Below are 10,000 nucleotides of genomic sequence, written 5' to 3' on the forward strand. Positions count from 1 at the left end.
TACCAGCTTCTATCTCACCGGGGGTCAGCCATTTTATATAGGAGAGATGAGGAGGGAGGAGAGAGAGGAGAGGAAGGGAGGATGGAGAGAGAGAAAGGGAGAAAGCATGGTTGAATATCAACGGTAGCTGGGCCCATCGAGCCACAATAACACACTGGCGGACAGAAAGAAAAAGCGAAAGACACACACACACACACACACACACACACATACACACACACACACACACACACACACACACACACACACACACATACACACATACACATACACACACATACACACACATACACACATACACACACACACATACACACACGAAGAGAGGTAGAGATAGAGTGGTAAATTGATGTTCAAGGGGATTTTGTTCAATATAATATACGTCTATATATTTGTATATTTTCTCCAATGGTAAAATCTGGGCCAAGGTAAAACCTCCCTGCTGCTCGTCGCTTCAACAGCTTACTGCAGCAACAGCAACCCTCCCCACCCACCACAGACACACACACACCATCATTTCTAAGTCCTTCTATATCTGACAGACCTGAGAGCAGGAGAGTTGGCGAGGGGGTGGGGAGGGGGGTTAAAGGTTTAGGGATGAAGGAGATCTTGACCTTCAAAGGTCTCTCAGATGAACACAAAAGTGCTCAGGTGGGCTTTACCGAATTGCCAGTACGGCCACACGCGCACAGACATTTGCGCACACACACACACACATGCACACACACACATTCCTTCCGCTAGTAAAGGGTAGGAGGGAGACGTAGCGCTGGGTTAGACAGGTAGTAAAACCAGACATGATTTCCCTGGTCCCTGTAGAGCTTTAAAGATCACATGCTGAGCTGTGTCTAAATGAGCCCAATGTCTTTCACAGGTCTCTAGATAAACCTTGTTCCTACATCTGTTTTCTACACCAACCCTTTCATTACCTCACAAAAGGGAAAACAATCCTCTTATGAGATATAAAGAGAGAATGTGTGTGTGTGTGTGTGTGTGTGTGTGTGTGTGTGTGTGTGTGTGTGTGTGTGTGTGTGTGTGTGTGTGTGTGTGTCTGTGTGCGTGCATGCGTGGATGTGTTCAACCAGAAGTCCCCACAAGAATAGTAAACAAACAAAGATTTCACCAACTGGGGACATTTTGTTGGTCCCCACAAGGTGAAATGCTATGTCTAGGGGGTTTAGTGTTACGGTTAGAATTAGTGTTAGGTTAGAATTACATTATGGGTTAGTTTTAGGGTTAGGAGCTAGGGCTAGTTTTAGTGTTAGGAGCTAGGGTTAGTTTTAGTGTTAGGAGCTAGGGTTAGTTTTAGTGTTAGGAGCTAGGGTTAGTTTTAGGGTTAGGAGCTAGGGTTAGTTTTAGGGTTAGGAGCTAGTGCTAGTTTTAGGGTTAGGAGCAAGGGTTAGTTTTAGTGTTAGGAGCTAGGGCTAGTTTTAGGGTTAGGAGCTAGGGTTAGTTTGCGTGCATGCGTGGATGTGTTCAACCAGAAGTCCCCAAAAGAATAGTAAACAAACAAAGATTTGACCAACTGGGGACATTTTGTTGGTCCCCACAAGGTCAAATGCTATTTCTAGGGGGTTTAGTGTTAAGGTTAGAATTAGTGTTAGGTTAGAATTTCATTAAGGGTTAGTTTTAGTGTTAGGAGCTAGGGCTAGTTTTAGTATTAGGAGCTAGGGTTAGTTTTAGTGTTAGGAGCTAGGGTTAGTTTTAGTGTTAGGAGCTAGGGTTCGTTTTAGTGTTAGGAGCTAGGGTTCGTTTTAGTGTTAGGAGCTAGGGTTCGTTTTAGTGTTAGGAGCTAGGGTTCGTTTTAGGGTTAGGAGCTAGTGCTAGTTTTAGGGTTAGGAGCTAGGGTTAGGAGCAAGGGTTAGTTTTAGTGGTAGGAGCTAGGGTTAGTTTTAGTGTTAGGAGCTAGGGCTAGTTTTAGGGTTAGGAGCTAGGGTTAGTTTGCGTGCATGCGTGGATGTGTTCAACCAGAAGTCCCCAAAAGAATAGTAAACAAACAAAGATTTGACCAACTGGGGACATTTTGTTTGTCCCCACAAGGTCAAATGCTATGTCTAGGGGGTTTAGTGTTAAGGTTAGAATTAGTGTTAGGTTAGAATTACATTATGGGTTAGTTTTAGGGTTAGGAGCTAGGGCTAGTTTTAGGGTTAGGAGCTAGGGCTAGTTTTAGTGTTAGGAGCTAGGGTTAGTTTTAGGGTTAGGAGCTAGGTTTAGGAGCTAGGGCTAGTTTTAGTGTTAGGAGCTAGGGTTAGTTTTAGTGTTAGGAGCTAGGGTTAGTTTTAAGGTTAGGAGCTAGGGTTAGTTTTAGGGTTAGGAGCTAGGGTTTGTTTTAGTGTTAGGAGCTAGGGTTAGTTTTAGTATTGGGAGCTAGGGTTAGTTTTAGTGTTAGGAGCTAGGGTTAGTTTTAGTATTAGGAGCTAGGGTTAGTTTTAGTGTTAGGAGCTAGGGTTAGTTTTAGTATTAGGAGCTAGGGTTAGTTTTAGTGTTAGGAGCAAGGGTTAGTTTTAGTATTAGGAGCTAGGGCTAGTTTTAGTGTTAGGAGCTAGGGTTAGTTGTAGTATTAGGAGCTAGGGTTAGTTTTAGTGTTAGGAGCTAGGGCTAGTTTTAGTATTAGGAGCTAGGGTTCGTTTTAGTGTTAGGAGCTAGGGTTAGTTTTAAGGTTAGGAGCTAGGGTTAGTTTTAGGGTTAGGAGCTAGGGTTAGTTTTAGTATTAGGAGCTAGGGTTAGTTTTAGTGTTAGGAGCTAGGGTTAGTTTTAGTGTTAGGAGCTAGGGTTAGTTTTAGTATTAGGAGCTAGGGTTAGTTTTAGTGTTAGGAGCTAGGGTTAGTTTTAGTGTTAGGAGCTAGGGTTAGTTTTAGTGTTAGGAGCTACGGTTAGTTTTAGTGTTAGGAGCTAGGGCTAGTTTTAGGGTTAGGAGCTAGGGTTAGGAGCAAGGGTTAGGTTAAGGTTAGGGAAAGAGTACGGGTTAGGGTTAGTTTTAGTGTTAGGAGCTAGGGTTAGTTTTAGGGTTAGGAGCTAGGGCTAGTTTTAGTGTTAGGAGCTAGGGTTACTTTTAGTGTTAGGAGCTAGGGCTAGTTTTAGGGTTAGGAGCTAGGGTTAGTTTTAGGGTTAGGAGCTAGGGTTAGTTTTAGTATTAGGAGCTAGGGCTAGTTTTAGGGTTAGGAGCTAGGGTTAGGAGCAAGGGTTAGTTTTAGTGGTAGGAGCTAGGGTTAGTTTTAGTGTTAGGAGCTAGGGCTAGTTTTAGGGTTAGGAGCTAGGGTTAGTTTTAGTGTTAGGATCTAGGGTTAGTAATAGGGTTAAGAGCTAGGGTTAGGTTTAGGGTTAGGGTTAAGCTTAGGTTTTTGGTTAGGTTGTTAGGTTAGGTTTAGGGAAAGAGTATGGGTATAGGAGCTAGGGTTAGTTTTAGGGTTAGGAGCTACAGTTAGTTTTAGTGTTAGGAGCTAGGGCTAGTTTTAGGGTTAGGAGCTAGGGTTAGGAGCAAGGGTTAGGTTAAGGTTAGGGAAAGAGTACGGGTTAGGGTTAGTTTTAGTGTTAGGAGCTAGAGCTAGTTTTAGTGTTAGGAGCTAGGGTTAGTTTTAGTGTTAGGAGCTAGGGTTAGTTTTAAGGTTAGGAGCCAGGGTTAATTTTAGGGTTAGGAGCTAGGGTTTGTTTTAGTGTTAGGAGCTAGGGTTAGTTTTAGTATTAGGAGCTAGGGTTAGTTTTAGTGTTAGGAGCAAGGGTTAGTTTTAGTATTAGGAGCTAGGGTTAGTTTTAGTGTTAGGAGCTAGGGTTAGTTTTAGTATTAGGAGCTTAGGGCTAGTTTTAGTGTTAGGAGCTAGGGCTAGTTTTAGTGTTAGGAGCTAGGGTTAGTTTTAGTATTAGGAGCTAGGGCTAGTTTTAGTGTTAGGAGCTAGGGTTAGTTTTAGTATTAGGAGCTAGGGTTAGTTGTAGTATTAGGAGCTAGGGTTAGTTTTAGTGTTAGGAGCTAGGGTTAGTTTTAGTATTAGGAGCTAGGGTTAGTTTTAGGGTTAGGAGCTAGGTTTAGGAGCTAGGGCTAGTTTTAGTGTTAGGAGCTAGGGTTACTTTTAGTGTTAGGAGCTAGGGCTAGTTTTAGGGTTAGGAGCTAGGGTTAGTTTTAGTGTTAGGATCTAGGGTTAGTAATAGGGTTAGGAGCTAGGGTTAGGTTTAGGTTTAGGGTTAAGCTTAGGTTTTTGGTTAGGTTAAGGTTAGGTTTAGGGAAAGAATATGGGTTAGGGTTAAGGTTTAGGGTTAGGGGTTAGAGGTTAGGGGGAAATATGATTTTGAAAGGGACTGAATTGTGTGTCCCCACAAGGCTAGCTGTTCAAGTGTGTGTGTGTGTGTGTGTGTGTGTGTGTGTGTGTGTGTGTGTGTGTGTGTGTGTGTGTGTGTGTGTGTGTGTGTGTGTGTGTGCGCGTGTGTGTGTGCGCGTGTGTGTGTGTGTGTGTGTGTGTGTGTGTGTGTGTGTGTGTGTGTGTGTGCATGCGGGGCAAGCGATCTTTCATTATTTCACAAAGGCAGTATTCCCAGATGTGATATAAAGTGAAACTGGAGAAAAGGCAACAGTGAGATGAAGTTATTCCTGTGTTATCGAGCCCAGGTTTGATTGAATGATTGAATGAACATCTGACCAGGAGACATTTAACTGAGTTCCCATTGCCTTTGTTAAGAAAGCACGGAAGGGAAGAACCAGCCTCTGTAGCGGATCGGGCTGGGGTTTGAATCAAAAAGTAATCCCCTCTTCCCCCGTTCACTCCACTTGATGGATCTGAGAGAACTAGGCTTATTGTGTTGACCTATCTTATACACAGTTCTACTCTAACGTTTATCTCAGCGACGAACACGCACAAAGCCAACAGGTCCCAATCGCCGTGCTTACGTGATCTGTTTACCAGAAGCAGGTCTTTAAAAGCAGGTCTGATTCCATGAACCCATTTAGAGACTGATTTAGTACTCGTAGAACGTATCCCTTTAAGCCAGCTCTTAGCATTAAGTCGTACTCTCAGTCAGTGACAGAGAAGGAGTGAAGGACAGACAGGCAGAGAGCTATGGACTTCAACATCACCCTGACCTACATTCTCCTTTCCCACCGTCAATCACTACGGCGACAGAGAGAAGGAGGGATGTGAGAGAGGTTGTGGGGAGGGAAATGGGACAGAGAACGAGAGAGAGAGAGAGAAAGAGAGGGAGAAGAGAGACGTGCTAGAGAGATGGGCAGAGGCTGCTGAGGAGGACAGGTGTGCTGTCCCTCGCTCCTCTCGCTCCTCTCCTCCCTCTCTCCTCTCTCTGTCCAGAGGTTCAGTAATTGGTGCTGTCAGGGCCAGACAGCTCTACAGCGTGGTTCTTCACTGTGGAGCCCCAGGATAGACCCACAGGCTGCAGGAACATCCACACACACACTGCTCACTGACAGAGAGACACACTGACACACGCAGGAGAGAGGGAGACAGGGAGGAGTGTGTGTGAGAGAGAGAGAGAGGGAGAAAGAGAGAGTATGTGTGTTGTGTGTGTATTGGATGATTATGTAACCCCAGTAACAGGGCAGATGAGGATGAATTCATGTGAATGTAGGCTTCACAGCCAATAGGAGAGCAGAGAGGGAGATAGGGAGGGAGAGCGGGGGTGTAAAATACAGACATGGAGAGAGTAAGGAGAGAAATGGAGAGTGACAAACAGAGAGAGAGAGAGACAGCTCCTAACATGATATCTCATCTGACTTAAATACAGTCAATTCATTACTAAAGGGACTAAAAACACACGCACACGTCCTGTTACCTCAACTATCATTTACATTTCCGTTTTGCTTTTTGCTTTACGAAAAAGAGAGAGAGGAAAGAGAGATCCATGGCTTATAAATGTTTAAAGAGGGGGAGAGCAGAATCATCAGTCCAGAGGTCCCCAAGCCCCTTGGTGACACAACGGACAGCTAGAGAGAGAGAGAGAGAGAGAGAGAGAGCGAGAGAGAGAGAGAGAGAGAGAGAGAGAGAGAGCGAGAGAGAGAGAGAGAAAAGAAAGAGAGAGAGAGAGAGAGAGAGAGAAAAAAAGAAAGAGAAAGAGAGGGAGGGAGGGAGGGAGGGAGGGAGGGAGGGAGGGAGGGAGGGAGGGAGGGAGGGAGGGGGAGGGAGGGAGGGAGGGAGGGAGGGGGAGGGGGAGGGAGAAAGAGGGAGGGAGAAAGAGGGAGGGAGGGAGAAAGAGAGAGAGAGAGAGAAAGAGGGAGAGAGAGGGAGAGAGAGAGGGAGAGAGAGAGAGAGCGAGAGAGAAAGTGCATAGGGGAGAAGGGGGATTAAGAGTACGTTTAAGAGAGGGAGTTGGAGGAAGATGGAGGACAAGGGTGAGTTGCGTAAGTAAAGAGCTCTCGGTCTCGCTCTCTTTCTACCTCTGTTGGCTGTCTGTCTAGAGAGAGGGAGATGAAAGGGGCGCTAGGTGAAGGGAGACAGCAGTACCATTACAGAACAAGAGAACAGCAGCAAAAACTAGCAAATGGGGAAAGATAACATATTATATATAATTGGAGGAGTCTGGTTGTTTGGGTGTCTGACAGGGACCGGAGCAGTAATGATTCCATTAACACCTCACACAGTACAAAAGAGAAAAGGGGAGAGGGAGACAAAAAGGAGGGATGAGAGAGGGATGGGGGTGGAGCGAGAGATAGAGAGACAAGAGAGCAAGAAAGGGGGAAGAGAGAGAGCGAGAGCCAGGCTGATTTAAATGCATTAGTGAGTCAGTGTTACCTTACTTTTCCCTGTGGAAGCTCTTCAGAAGCTCTGAGTAGCTGTGAGGGCGGGGCAGACACCTTCTTTTTTTGTTTGGAGCAGTGTGTTTAGTACTAAAAGCATTGTGCTGTGCTTCTGGGGGCACATTAGAGCGTTTACACAGGGGTGTCACGTCTCTTTGTGACCTCCAGACCTATTTGTTAAAAGCTGAGTGATTATTGACATAGTTATTCTTAACGTTTAGGTCTTCTTTTAAAAGATGCAATATTGATCAAGACCAGACAATCGTCAATGGAATTACAATGTAAAGATCTAGGGTAAGTTCTACCTACCCATTGCTGACAGGTGTATAAAATTGAGCACACAGCCATGCAATCTCCATAGACAAACATTGGCAGTAGAATGGTCTTACTGGAGAGCTCAGTGACTTTCAACGTGACACCGTCATGGGATGCCACCTTTCCAACAAGTCAGTTCATCAAATTTCTGCACTGCTAGAGCTGCCCCGGCCAACTGTAAGTGCTGTTATGTGAAGTGGAAACGTCTAGGAGCAACATCGGCTCAGCCGTGAGGTGGTAGGCCACACAAGCTCACAGAACAGGACAGAGTGCTGAAGCGCGTACCATGTAAAAATCGACCTGTCCACGGTTACAATAGTGAGTTCCAAACTGCCTCTGGAAGCAACGTCAGCTGTTCATCAAGAGAGCTTCATGAAATGGGCTTCCATGGACGAGCAGCCACACCCAAGCCTAAGATCACCATATGGCAGTCCGACGAACGAATCTGGGTTTCGTGGATGGCAGGAGAATGTTACCTGCCCCAATGCATAGTGCCAACTGTAAAGTTTGGTGGGCTAGGCCCCTTAGCTCCAGTGAAGGGAAATCTTAAAGATACAGCGTACAATGACATTCTAGATGATTTTGTGCTTCCAACTTTGTGGCAACAGTTTGGGGATGACAATGCCCCTGTGCACAAAGTGAGGTCCATACAGAAATTGTTTGTTGAGATCGGTGGGGAAGAACTTGACTGGCCTGCACAGAGCCCTGACCTCAACCCCATCGAACACCTTTGGGATGAATTGAAACGCTGACTGCGAGCCAGGCCTAATCGCCCAACATCAGCGCCAGACCTCACTAATGCTCTTGTGGCTGAATGGAAGTAAGTCCCAGCAGCAATGTTCCAACATCTAGTGGAAAGCCTTCCCAGATGAGCGGAGGCTGTTATTGCAGCAAAGGGGGGACCAACTCCATATTAATGCCCATAGGTAGTGTTTATTTGAGAGTCGTCTCCACACAAAGGTTTGTTTGCAGCATTCAGAGGGGGAAGGGCCTTGGTCGGGGAGGTGACCAAAAACCAGATGGTCACTCTGACAGAGCTCCAGAGTTCCACTGTGGAGATAGAAGAACCTTCCAGAAGGACAAAAACATCTCTGCAGCGCTCCACCAATCAGGGCTTTATGGTAGAGTGGCCAGACGGAAGCCACTCCTCAGTAAAAGGCACGACAGCCCGCTTAGAGTTTGCCAAAAAGGCACACAAACAACTCTCAGACAATGAGAAACAAGATTCTCTGGTCTGATGAAACCAAGATTGAACTAATTGGCCTGAATGCCAAGCATCACGTCTGGAGGAAACCTGCCACCAGTCCTACGATAAAGCCTGGTGGTGGCAGCATCATGCTGTGGGGTTGTTTTTTAGCAGCAGAGACTAGTAAGGATCGACGGAAAGATGAACAGAGCAAAGTACAGAGAGATCCTGCTCCAGAGTGCTCAGGCCCTCAGACTGGGGCGAAGGTTCACCTTCCAACAGGACAATGACCCTAAGCACACAGCCAAGACAACGCAGGAGTGACTTTGTGACAAGTCTCTGAATGTCCTTGAGGGGTCCAGACAAAGCCCGGACATGAACCCGATCGAACAGCTCTGGAGAGACCTGAAAGTAGCCGTACAGCAACGCTTGAGAGGATCTGCAGAGAAGAATGGGAGAAGCTCGAGGCTGTAATCGCTGCCAAAGGTGCTTCAACAAAGGTCTGAGTAAAGGGTCTGAATACTTATATAAATGTGATTTTTAATTGTTTTCTATTTTATAAATTTGCTAATATTTCTAAAAACTGTTTTTGCTTTTTCATGAAGCGGTATTGTATGTAGATTGATGAGGGGGAAAACCGATTTAATCCGTTTTAGAATAAGGCTGTAACGCAACAAAATGTGTAAAATTTCAAGTGGTCTGAATGCTTTCCGAAATGCACCGTATACAAAACATACCTGAGCTTTCAATGACAGACTCACCAAGTGAATCCAGGTTGAAGCTATGATCCTTTATTGACGTCTCTTGTTAAATCCACTTCAATCAGTGTAGATGAAGGGGAGGAGACCGGTTAGAGAAGGAGTTTTATTAAGCCTTGGGACATATGAGGCATGGATTGTGTATGTGTGTATGTGTGCCATTCAGGGTGAATGGGCAAGGCAAAATATTTCAGTTTCTTTGAACAGGGTAGTAGGTGTCAGGCGCACCGGTCTGTGTCAAGAACTGCAACGCTGCCGGGTTTTTCCCGCTCAACATGTCTCGCATGTGTATCACGAATGGTCCACCACCCAAAGGACATCCAACCAACATGACACAACTGTGGGAAGCACTGGAGTCAACATGGCCCAGCATCCCTGTGGAATGCTTTCGACACCTCCTAGAGTCCATGACCTGACGATAGGTGTTCCTAATGTTTGGTGTACTCAGTGTATCTTACAATAGTAACATGTAATTGTTCAAATAAAAACAAGTATATATTTGAACAAGTACTTGTTAGTATTGCATTAAAGCATGAACAAATACCTATAAAAACATACATAGCATTACTTGGCCCTGATTGTAAAAAAAAAGATATGGCCATTTTTATAGTGGGAGTGTATCTCCGTTAACACGTGACATTGCCCAGAGGTGAAACGACTTGCTGTGTTAGTCTGGACCTGGAGTTGCAATGAAGTTTTAACTGAGAGTTCGTAAAATAGTGTTCAGCAGTGAAACCGTGGTAATTCCAATATAGTTATCTGCCACAACGATGATCTCACAGTGAAAGGCACCCAGCACACAATAATAGCGGATGTGCATAAAGATGGCGGCCTTCATGCCATATTGTACATGGCTCTCGTTACTCTTCTTTTTTTTGCAGAGTATAGATGATCCCAATTTTAGAGTCAAGATGCCGGCAATTTGAAAAAGCAGATTGTGCTGATTATTGGCGCGTTGATCCTTCAAACATAGCGGGTGGTGCTAAAACACAATGAAATCGCATCGAA

The 10,000-nt window shown here is 45.2% G+C and overlaps 1 protein-coding gene across 2 annotated transcripts in view; it reads right to left on the minus strand.

The window, feature by feature from the left end:
* The window catches only part of epha4b (eph receptor A4b), a 152,692-nt gene that overhangs the window by 106,850 nt on the left and 35,842 nt on the right, over positions 1-10,000 (minus strand). The gene's annotated exons all lie outside the window — the stretch shown is intronic.

Source organism: Oncorhynchus tshawytscha, linkage group LG28, assembly GCF_018296145.1.
Source record: "Oncorhynchus tshawytscha isolate Ot180627B linkage group LG28, Otsh_v2.0, whole genome shotgun sequence".
Lineage (NCBI taxonomy): Eukaryota > Metazoa > Chordata > Actinopteri > Salmoniformes > Salmonidae > Oncorhynchus > Oncorhynchus tshawytscha.